General features: G+C 39.5%; 1 protein-coding gene across 6 annotated transcripts in view; it reads right to left on the bottom strand.

The window, feature by feature from the left end:
• Positions 1–12,400, bottom strand: part of DLG2 (discs large MAGUK scaffold protein 2) — a gene marked incomplete at both ends in the record, with an annotated part of 992,680 nt that overhangs the window by 389,655 nt on the left and 590,625 nt on the right. The gene's annotated exons all lie outside the window — the stretch shown is intronic.

Genomic DNA, 12,400 nt, shown 5'->3' with positions numbered 1-12,400 from the left:
TTCAGGCTCTGGACCACATTCTGAATATGCAATATCTAGTTCATTTTTTTAGTAGAACTGTAAGAAACCTAATGTATTCAACTTACAATTAGGGGATGTTGAAAGTTTCAGCTGCCCTACAAGTCCACCTTTTCTGTTTGAATCAAGATGATTAACTGATCTTCACAGAGGATAAACCTCAACATTTAATGTTTACACTACTTAGCAGTATTGTATAGGTATATGCATAAGCACATCTATTATGATATTTATGTCAAAGGTGTATAACTGGCATGGTTCATATACACTCAGCTGAGGGTCAGATTGTAATACAGACCCAGTTTAAAAAAACTTGTGCATCTGCAAAGCTGCCCAACCTGATCTTTAATTTCTTGATGAAGCTCATATCCTGGCTAGTTTCCAGCCACCTGAACCTCTTCCTCTTCCTATTCTGGGATTCAGTGGTACTGACCCAATGCCAAGCTCTGATGTGACGCAGCTGCATAAACTTGGTTCAGACTCTGGAGAAAACCAGAAAGGTGTGAGAACGTGTATGCCAGAGGCAAGCACCATAAGTAAAATGTCAAACTGAGGCAGGACTGCTGAGATGGGATTGTTAATAACTCAAGGACTCAGGAGAAGTGTGGATACAAATACGTGGCTAGCAAGAATTTCTCTTGCTTCTTTCCAGTCCCGTGAGATATTTTTCTCCCTCACGGAAGATATTAGCAGAGTTCTATAAGCTATGAACACCTGAGACCTTGCAAAGCTTTGTTTATAGTACAGCAGAAAAATACTTTTACAATGGATATTTTAGGATTTTAGCCAATCACCCCATGGGGTGGCTGATCCTTTGACCAATTAGACTATGAAGAAAAAAGTCTATAAAAAAGTTGTAAAATAATTAAATAAATCAATCTTGCTGCACAATTCCTGCCTGCTGGATCTCTCATCTCCTCCCTACCACTGAGGGATACCGTGATAGAGAAGGATCAACGTGTAGGCAGTGTAGCACAAAAAGTGATGGAAAGCAGCCTTTCTCAGCCTTTACTAAAGGCTGCTTGGGCAGCAAAGACTCTTCAGGTATTGTACTGGGCTGACAAATACTGAAGATACTAATGCTTAGCACAGCAGCTCACCACTACTATTCATCTACACTGTATATTTGTCACTGAATGACTGCCTGTACTTTAAACTCGTGCAGGCTGCAGGGTCTCCTTGTGCATGGTAGGCATAAACACAGCACTGCTGAAAACACTGATCCTATTTCTGTCGTCAAATATTTACCGTGGGATTTCAAATCCTAAGTAACAACCCAAATTAAGAATGCAACATTAGGGCAACAATTCAAATAACATGAGAATAACACAGGGGTTTTTTTTCCCAGTTTTTGTGCAGTCATTCAAAGATAATTCTGTGTTCAAAGAAATTTTATGTTACCGGACAAAAGCTACTGTTCAAAGAAATTTTATGTTACTGGATTAAAGCCATTATTTCTATGCAACAGTGTAAGCTGAGAATTAAAATTAAATGTATATAATTTGGTGTGTCTGCATTTCATGGTGTGGACCAGTTGTCATGGTACGGTATAATTTGACATTAAAATGCTTTGTATCTGAAAAGATATTGCATGCCCATACCCTCTTATTATCATTGTGTCCCAAAACACTGGACACACTAAAGTGATAGGTAAAGCTGAAAGCCAAATGATTATAGTATTTTTAGCTTTAGGCATATGGAATATGCCTATAATTGCATTATCGTTGAAGGTTAAACAAATTATTTCCTTTTTAGAATCATAGTTTTTACTTACACTTCAATACACGTAAAAAATGCTACCTTTGCTACAGGAAGAATAAGTTTGGGAATTTTCTACAGTATTGATTTTATCTCCTTTATGTTTTTACCTACTATGTTGGTCTATTACCAACTACAAACAAAGTTTGCAATTTTCAGAATAAAAGCATCTTTCCACTGATTTAAAAACCAGTATCTACTAAAATAAAAATCTTAAAGAAGTAATTTTCCAAAGCATTCTCCCAAATCACTTTAACCTAATGAGGAACAAAGCCTTTTATCTACATCAGATTTTCCTGAAGCAAAGCCAAAGAAGTCAGAAATTAGCAAATGTGGGAACACTTGGGACTGGACAGAGTACTCCTGGTGCAGTCTGTGAGGGGATCAGACGCCCCTCACACTCTGCCCAGGCTGATAGTGCAGCCCAGTTTGCCATTTCCATTCACCGCGGCAATGGCGGACTCATGAGCAACTTGTTCTCCTTTCTACAAAGCTGCAGCTTAGCCAGACTGTGCCTGGCTGGGACTGCTCCATGTTCTACTCTGTCATGGGGAACTCCTGCACATTTTCACTGACCTTTGTGAGGTTCTCCTCAGCCCATTTCTCCTGCCTGTTGAGATTCCTCTGAAGAGCAGATGACAGTCCAGTGTATCTGGACTTCCCAGTCTGGTGTTATCTCAAACCTTGCTGACAATGCTCTCTATGTAATCATTCTGGTTATTAGTGAAGATGTTAAACAGCGTTAGCACCTCTATCAACTCTGTATGAACACCACTGGCAACTTGGCATCAGTAACTGAACTCTGAACTGCTGACCACTACTCTCTGCATCAGGTGATCTAGCCAGTGTCCCACTTATCTTCTAGTACATCCATCCATTTACTTTCTCTCTCATTTGGCTACGAAAGAGCATTTGTGCCTAAAACCTTGCTAAAATCCAAGCAAATGACATATACTGATTTTCCCTCATCCACAGAGCTAGTGGGTTTCTCATCACAGAAAGATGTTAGGTTGGCAAGGTAAAATCTAAACATTTATAAATTGACCTCTCTTTTTGTAATCACCTCCCTCTGTCCTTCATGAGCCTTCACAAAATGTTCTGGAGGCCCACGATGCTTCCATTTGTTTGCTTCCTACCCAATCCTGATCTTCGGGTTATCACTTGGTCCATCATCCACAGCAAAAGTCAGAGCATTTAAAGCTGCTCCTTTGAATGATGTGATCCTTTCCTCCCTAGCCCTCCTACAGAGCCTGTCAAGGATTAGTTTTCAAGCCAGTGTATCTCTCAGGGTTCATTTCAACACTGTGCTTACTGTATTCCTTACTGATTGGAAAAGCTGAACTAAACTATCAAACCAATGACTTTCTGCAACTGGGGCATTTATCCTGTTCAGACAGATGAGCATGAAAAAATTAATGGAGCAATAGCTTCAGATGGATATAGTGACTATAAGCACTAAAATCATCAGTGCATTTTCCTTTTCTGTTCCTCCTGTTCATATCTGCACATGTGATTCTGTGTGTGTTTATGGGGGACTGTGTTCTTCCAACTTTCTAGTTTTTTGAGTGGTTTTTTTCTTGTTTCTTTTTTTAAATAAGAAATATGATTTAATACAAACATTTTGCTTCCGTCGCTCTGATATATGGTAATTTGAAGAACACTAAGCTCCTGAGCTGCAAAATTGCATTAAAGCGCAGGAAATGGAGATTATTTCATTAGCTGGGTCCTGTTCGTAGCTCACGCTTTAAAGAAAAGTAGGAAACTTCAATCATGCAAAGCTGAGAAGACAGTTTGCAATCACTGGAGAGAGCCTTAAATATAGTGCTAACCATGGAGTACACAGCAGCATCAAAACAGTCCTACAACCACAGTGAAATTACTGAAGGGTAAGTCAAGACATGATCAGTATCAACTGGGAGTCAGAAAGATTTTACCTTCCAGGATGATGTGTCTGTATCCCTGATTTAAAAACATGTCACATGCACTGGTTCACCAAATTCTCAAAAAAGATACTCAGGTATCTCTGTACTGCTAATGGAGAACATTGACAAATCTATGAACCAGGATTCACCAACAGTACTTCCAACTGCGTGTAAATTACCAAAGGTGTGCAAAAACATGTCTAGATTCTCTTGAGAACCTCTGCCTACAGTGTCTTTGAGATAGCACTGCCTCTTATCTCTCAATCTATATACCCACACGGATGTATATAGCCTCTATCTAGGCTGAGACTGAGACTATTGAGACTGGGCGAGAAGAAATAGCTTTCTGGAAGATAATGACTTTATTCTTAACTCTATGCTTTGGCCTGCTCCACAGTCTTGATCAAGACACTGAATTACACTTTACCAAGTAAATTACGCTTTACCAGCTTTTCCCTGATGCAAAATAAAACCAAACCAATCACCAGAAGTGTGAATATTACTGAGTGTAGTGAATTGAGTGATCCTGTTTTCCACATTCCACACTCACTTTCTTTTCTGTCCCAATCCTTACCTATATATTTAGTATTATAATAAACTGACAATGTACCGTGCAGTCAGACTTACAGCTCCTGCTCCCTGCATGGACCTTTCTCCTGCCCTTGACTGGAAGCATTCCTTTCAGCTGAGCCATCTCTGTGCTTTGAAAAAGGCATCACACCGACAGTTGCAGTGACAGATTGGCATAGCTGAGAGAAAACTTGAATAGCTTTGGGAAAAAAAAAAAAAATGGAAGATTTTTTTTATTCTTCTTCTTAAAGGACTTGAGCATAACAGACTTTGCTTCCACAAATATATACAAGATTGTTCTGCTTGCAGCAAGTCAGTCTAGTTACTTTTCTGCCAAAAGCACAACTTAGAAGCAAGCTAGAGTAAAAGCACTTGAAGCCAGCAGAAACAGAATAAAAAGGCACATGGTCTAGCTCATGAACAATTACTCTGCTACCAAATTCTCTGCATGTGTATGACATGACTCATACCTCTCGGATGAGGTAAACTTCCCCTCTACCATGAGGGCTAGCATTATCCTGGTTGACTGGTTTTGGTCATACTACCCACAGTTTTAGAGACTATCCACATCATACTGAGTTGCTTTCTCCAGGTTCATAACTCCCTGTTTTAACTGTTCCTTCTATGCAGTGCTGTATTCAAAACCAGACCACAAAACCACAAGCACAGGTATGTGGTGACTACTTTATAAATAATAAGCACAGCACATTACTTTTTAACAAGAAAACACAACTGAGTATATGATAATTTTGAAATTGCCTACCTATGCTTGTTCCTAGCTCCAATTTTAATTTCCTAGAATCAACAAGGTTGGTAATGACCTCTAAGAGCAAGTCCAACCAATAATCCAGCACTGCCTGGTCCACCCCTAAACCATGTCCCTAAGCACCCCACCTGCCTGGTTTCTAAACATTTCCAGGAATGATGATTCCACCACTTCCCTGGGCAGCTTGTTCAAAGGCTTGACCACCCTTTCAGTGAACACTTTTTTCTTAATATCTAATCTCAACCTCCTCTTGTGCAACTTGAGGCAGTTAGAACCCTATATTGCTCTTCCTGTTAAGGAATCACCATCATTACCTACATTATTACATCTAATTAAACTCAAAATAAGGAGGTGGTGAAATTGAGAGTAATACAAGAGTGTATGTATCACCATTTTAAAAGTAAGTTGAGTTGTCAGTGGCTTATTGCCATCTTCTGCAGATAATGAACTCTGGACTGTATATCAGAGTTAAAGGCTCATCTTTCCAGACAGTCAGCCCTAAACTCTGAAACACTCTCTGGAACATATATTTGCACTTTTATGTTACTTCAAAACGCTATTATTTTGTGTCTTAGTAATACAAAGTAGAGTAGTCCCTATATTTGTACATGAATAGGGCATGCTGCATTCCTCAGACATACAGTGTCAGACTGCTTAAGGCCTTAAAAAAGTAACACTGAATTAGTTTAAATTCATATTTTCAAGAGTTTCACAACTGCAAGAAATAAATTTACATTTACACACAATGGCAGGAAAGATTAAATGACAATTCAGATGTCAAAACAGTAATTCTCTGGCACGCTATGAGGCCTCAAGATCACAGAACACACAGAACCTTTTGTCATATTTACCACTGAATTACAAATTGCAAGACTAAGAAAGATAAAAAGTCATTTCATTGCTATTAATCAGAAAATGTAAAAGATAAAAAAGCTCTTTGAATGACTTTGCAGCAAACAATCCTACCTCTGCTCTGAGACATTAAACAGAAGTCAAAAGCAGCTTTGCTTGAAGGCCGCAGCTGCCAAGAAGGAAAAAAAATGCCCCAAGAAATCCTCAAGACCACTCCCTATGTATATAATGTGACCTCTTATAAAGCAATGTAGTTTAAACATAAATTGCACCTTTCAAAGGAGGTGGTCTTATTTTCAGACTTGGAGTTTTACGTTGTTTTTACTTAATCTGTAGGAATAATTTCCTATTTAAAATTGCATTAACTGGCATTAGAAAAAAAACCAAAACACACACACAAGGAAAATCTAACATTTCTATGTGTTTTCAGAGGCTATCAGAGGGAATGAATGAAAAGAAAGCACCTACTTTACACCTGTTGAAGTTTCCCCTGTAATGATCTTACCTGTTAGCAGTTTGAATTAGCAGCGATTAACATAAGAGGTAATTTTTTCCCCAGTGTAAGATCCAGTGAAGGACATAGAAATATCAATGGCAAAAGCTCTCTGGGGACAGGAACAGCTCCCCAGGGAAGTGGTCACAGCACCAAGCCTGACAGAGTGCAAGAAGCATTTGGACAATGCTGTCAGGCACATGGTGTGACTCCTGGGGTTCTCCTGTGCAGGGCCAGGAGTTGGACTCGATCCTTGTGAGTCCCTTCCAACTCAGCTTGTTCTGTGAAGCTGGGCTAATACACATGAATGCACACAGGCTCAAAACAGACCAGAAGAAAAGCACGCACCCAGATTTTAGGTATCCTATTTGACCCAGCGGTGTGCTTTACTTTTTTTTCCAGCCTCACTGAGCTAAGATAAAACTCCTTCCAGAGAGAGAAAAACAAAATCAAAGCAAAATTGCAGCCATTCCTTCATGGAGTCATAGAATCTTTTGGGTTGCAAAAGGGTTCTAAGCCCATTGAGTCCAAATGCTAACCCAGCACCGCCAAGCCCACCACTAAACCAGGTCCCTAAGTGCCACACCTACAAATACTGCAACACTTTCTCCAGACCCTGAGCAGGGCCAGAGGAAAAACAATTGCATGTGTGATCCTAATACAAACAGTGGAGGGGCTGGATCTGGACTGTACTTGCAACCTAATTATGGTATTTCCTCAAGTTTGATTTTTCCTCCTTTCTTTTCCAAAGTGAAGGCTGCCTTACCCACCATATGACTTGTTATTTTTAAAATCATGGTACAGCAAGCTTACAAAAATGTTATCCAGTATCTTATTCTGTTACCTTTTTATATAATGAAATACCTGGAATTTGAGTGTAACATTTACACCTGCATGGGGTTATAAAAACCTGCCTCAAAAACACAGAAACAATTGGGCAAAAAATTATAATGCACATGAAGAGAACAAAAAAAAGATAATGAAAAACTAAATGTGAAATAGGTGAATTACTTTAACAAAATTCAGTATCTGTTCAAGAGGTTTATCAGGACATAAATCTCCAAGAATGAAACACCTGCTTCCAGGTTAATCTGTTACACTGAGCGCTGAAAACAGCAGCCCAGAAAGGATGGAATCAGTACCAAAGAGTGCTCACCTCTGCTTAGCAAGAGCAGAAGTTACCAAGGCTTACTGCTGTCACAGTTAAAATTCTTCATAGAGAGAAAACAATAATAAATACAGAAGTTTTAGAGTTTTGGAAAGGTTCTAATAGCACAAATAGCAAAACCACCAATGATCTTGTTTTGGCACTGAACTGGCCATGAGGAGAGCTGGGGATTACTGTGGTCCATAAAATGCTTCAAATTAACTCACTGATCCTGGCTAAGTACATATAGAGGCAAAGCTATTTTGCCAAATGCTTTCACTTAATGTATATACATTTAAGTATATAGGACGAACTTAGAGAAACAAACGTGATTTTGCATATCTGCAACAAACTGCAAATTCAAGTTGGTCTGAGCTGGAACAAAAACTGTTTTGATTTTTATGTCAGTGGAAGTAAACTTCTACCTTAACGTCCTCTGGAAAAGTTTTAATTGATGTCCCAGAGTGCCCCTTTATGTCCCAGAATCTCTAAGTGATTAATAAAATTAACTAAATAATTCCAAATATATCGCTTGCCCGACAGCTTGTTTCAAACCCTAAATAACTGCAGGACCACTGCACTCACAGTACGTCAGTTTAAAAGATAAACATCCACGTGTGAAGTGCAGCTGTCCAGGGCTCACGGGGAATCAGCTTTTACAAGGTTTAGCTTCGTGTGGCATAAAATAAATTTCTCAATGGAGATGCTCTGCTACATGAATTACAACTATTTGGTACTCTACTATAGGGCTTGCCAACTGTTTTTAAATCCCAGTTTTCTTATTGATGTCCTTCTGCCTGAGAACCTGGGTGCTCTGTGGGTGGCTTGCAGGACAGCACATGCCAGAACTGCCAGTTTGTCCATTACTTTACAGGCTGTAGCACCCAGCAGGACACATCACAAGCTGCCGAGCTTAGCCAGGGCTCTCCTTGTGAACCTTTGTAATGCCATCAGGTTGTTACTGATAAAAGGGGATGGCCCATTTTGGATAATGCAATCTTGGTTTAGGATAGATAGTGGAAATATGCAAATGCCATTTTCTTTTTGTTTTTAGGACCAATTTCCCTCATAGTTTAAAAATTCTGTGCAGAGAAAAAAAAAAAAATCAGTCCAATTTCTAGACTTTACACCTTGTTATTCCTTACTCTGCTACATTCAAGTGTCTTGTTTCAGGAGTATGTCCTACTGAAGCATGAATCTTGTGTCTCTTCTGCCTTCCTTCTGCTCCCTGCTGGATGGAAACAGCAAGGGAGCAGTCAACTACAAGGGGAGAAGCCAGGGCTGCCCTATGCTGGACACAGGTGATTCCAGCCAGTGTCACACCAGACCCACCACTGGGGCAGGAGAAACAAGTAATAAGGAAGAAAAGGGTGAGGAAAAAGGAGCACAAAAGAGAAACAAGCATGTCCTGACCCCAGCTCCAACTGCATGTGTGAGGGACACCAAGTCTCTCACCTCCCCAAAGGGACTGAGTGGGACCTAAGTGATGGCTAGAGGAGGGGAGTATGTCTGGAGTGAAGATGAACCTCACAGTGAGGTGTTTTCCCTTAGTGTGAGTTTGTCACCTTTGTTTCTCAATATCCAACTCAGTAATTAAATGATTATGTAAACTGGCAAGAAAGTTAAATTCCTTAAGTCGAATCTGCTTTGCCTTCAAAACACCAATTATTCTGAAATTTCACTGTAGAACAAATACTTATTCAGCACCTTTTATTTAGCCATTCTATTTTCTGAAAAAGCTAAAAAACATGTATTGGAGGTGAGACTGGACCAGCAGAAGAAAGCAAAAGAGGAAAGTCTTTAGTTATGAAAGAAAATGTTGAGTACACAGTGTATCCTATGCAGATGTGAACTCACTTGAGCTGGGCACTGAAGGAAGCACCTGACTTGTGGCTCTGTTTGTATGACAATATGCCCAAGCTAAGAAAACTGCCCTTATATAAGATCAATGTAGCAGAGTAGTAGAAACAATAAATCATAAAATCATGGGATGGTTTGAGTAGGAAAGAACCTTTGAAGCTCATCTAGTCTAAGGCCCCTGTGATGAGCAGGGTCATCTTCAACTAGATCAAGTTATTCAGAGCCCCATCCAACCCAACCTGGAATATTTTCAGGGATAGGGCATTCACCACCTCTCTGAGCACCTGTGCTGGTATTTTACCACCACCACCACCGTGAAAAATGTCTTTCTTAGACCTAATCTAATCTAAATCAATCATCTTCCAACTTAAAACTACTAGCTCTTATCCTGTTGCAGAAGGTCCTGTTAAAAAGTCTGTCTCCATTTTTCTCTTAGACCCCTCCAAGTGCTGCAAGGCTACAAAAAGATCTCTCAACAAAGAGAAAGTGGAAGCAGTACCGTGGCCACAAGGAAAGTTGTCATGTAAAAATAGAAACACATGAAATAGCAATTGATTATACTTATAAATATTTATACCCTCAGAGATCCTCTATAAAGAGGCACTTTCCGTGGAGAAGGAAAGCTACACCTACTTCTCCTCACGCACTTTATTAAAATGCACTGCTGTTGACCTCTTAATTCTTAGAAATAGCATTAAGCAAAAAATTTCAAAACACCAATGCAACATGGCACCATAGGTTTGGAGAATAATGAACAATGTAAAGGGACTGAACTTGAGGAGAAGTAACAGTGCCAAAAAAGGAGCTCTATGATATGTCATTGCTTAAGTAAACTAAGTGCCAAGGGCCATTTTAAGTCTGAAACACAATGGAAATGACTGGAGAGTACAGCAAAACCAACATTCTTTCAAAGAAGTTGTACAGGACTGTGAAAATACACCTTACTTAAAATTATAGGCCTGGAAAAAAAGAAGGCAATTCCCCTTGAGAAATGATCAAGGGAAAAGCAACCTTGTGAACTTGAAAAAAATAGATTATGCATGCAAATAGGTGGTTAGGACCTATTATGGGTGCAAATAGGACTAAAAAACCAAACTTAACAAAATGGTCTAAAAGCAAAAGGAAGAAATACTAAAAAAAAAATCTTTGATGCTATGAATGATGCTGAAAAGCACTTAATGTCAGGAAAATTATACTTGTCCATTTTTCAATCAATATTTTGCTATTTTTACCATGGAAATATTTTTCAGTTTCATGCCAAGGGCAGCCAAGTAGATTTTATATACACAACCATGTGGCAAATTCAACAACCTATAGTATAGTATTCCTAGTGGAGAAGTTGAAGCTTTGTTGCCTAAAACTCCTTGTACAAACTAAGGTTAGCACTGAAATGAGTACTGTAGGCAGTACTCACATTCTGACAGATGGGCAATGTGACCTATAACGTCTTTCCCCATCTTTACATTTCAGCATTCTGTCATTTCTCAACAGTGTTGTTTTGGCTAGAATCGGATGCAGAAACACTGAGTAAAAAATTAGTGTCTTAAACTGAATTAAAATAGATGGGAACAGTGACTTATCTAGCAGCAAGTAACATGGCCCTTTTTCTCATGATGCAGGCACAAAAGGTAATACAAGGCAGCACTCGGAAACATGACCCTTCCTGGGTGATAGGATATCTTTTAGTAACTGATTTCAAGACATATTTTCTGCTTTGTAAAACACAAACATTTAGGATGCTGCTCTTTGTATACATTATTAGTAGTGACCTGGATAGGACTAGGAAAGTTCTGCACTCTCTGGATTTACTGCGTGAATGTATATAATTAAAAGACACTTATCCCACAAAATGAAACAACTCTCGCACACAAAGACAACATTCACCTTTCACTGTTATCAAACAATAGATGTAACAATCAAAGACATAAAACCTAAAAACTGCCAGAACTGATCCTAACCAAGACTGAGAGGATGGGTTAGCAAAACAATTAGGGGAACTTCAAATGTCACAACTCCCCTTCATGCACTGAACAACATCCCCCAAAGTCTGGAACATTAAATGGCTCAGAGCATCAAGGCAGCCTCTTCCACTAACACCAGTAATAGTAGCAAAACCAGTAACAATAAAAAACAACTCCTGGATATCTGTCTCTGATAATGATGGTGGTTTGGTTCTCTTATTTTAATGGAAAAGGTCCAGGAGAGGGCTTTCAGAAATAAGCTTTGATTACTGTTACAAGGGATAAAGAAAACACTTCCTGGCAAAGGAAACTGAAAGTTATGCACTATACATCAGGCACTAGGAGAGAAGACCTGGAAAAGGACTAAGCATAGCATTTAGTAACACAAACAGAGCTGTCTGCTTAAGGCAGGAGGCAGGTAGAATACAGGAATCAAAGAGCACGGTCCTGAAAGTATTAAGCTTCAGGAACTCTTATTTCTCTTGTGCCTGTACAACAGCATTTCAACCTTGAAAACAATCCAACATCTATCCCAAGAAACTGGCATTCAGACATGAGGCAGCCTTTCCCCCGAACCATTTGGACAGATCAGTCTCCTCCTACCCTACCTTTTAGGCACCAATCCCACCCTCCAAATGAAACATATCCCCCTCCTCCAGTAAATTATGATGCCTGCCAGAAATATCACATTTACCATTCTCAGCCTGTTGTAAATCCTGACTTTCGCCATGGGACGTCTGGGAAAAATTAACAACTAATGTGATGGTCCTTTCCAAAAGCTAAGCAACTTCACAGGCAGGTGCACCAATTCTGAGCACTAACATATAAAAACCCCACTGCAGACCTGACCCTGATACTAAATAAATGTTTGGCTGGGAGGACAAGAAATGGGAACATCGTGTGCTTCAGAGGAATGGGAGAAAAATGACATAGAAAATATTACAGCAAGAAGAACACAGAATCTGTAGGAGGCACAAGGTTTTTTAGGGCAGCTGTAACAAGGAGAAAGCAAGAGACTCCAAAGTTAAAGTCAGCCCATCCTTCACAGGCTAC

This window comes from Coloeus monedula (assembly GCF_965178545.1).
Source record: "Coloeus monedula genome assembly, chromosome: 3".
In the NCBI taxonomy this organism is placed as follows: Eukaryota; Metazoa; Chordata; class Aves; order Passeriformes; family Corvidae; genus Coloeus; species Coloeus monedula.
This window is presented reverse-complemented; position numbering and strand designations above follow the sequence as displayed.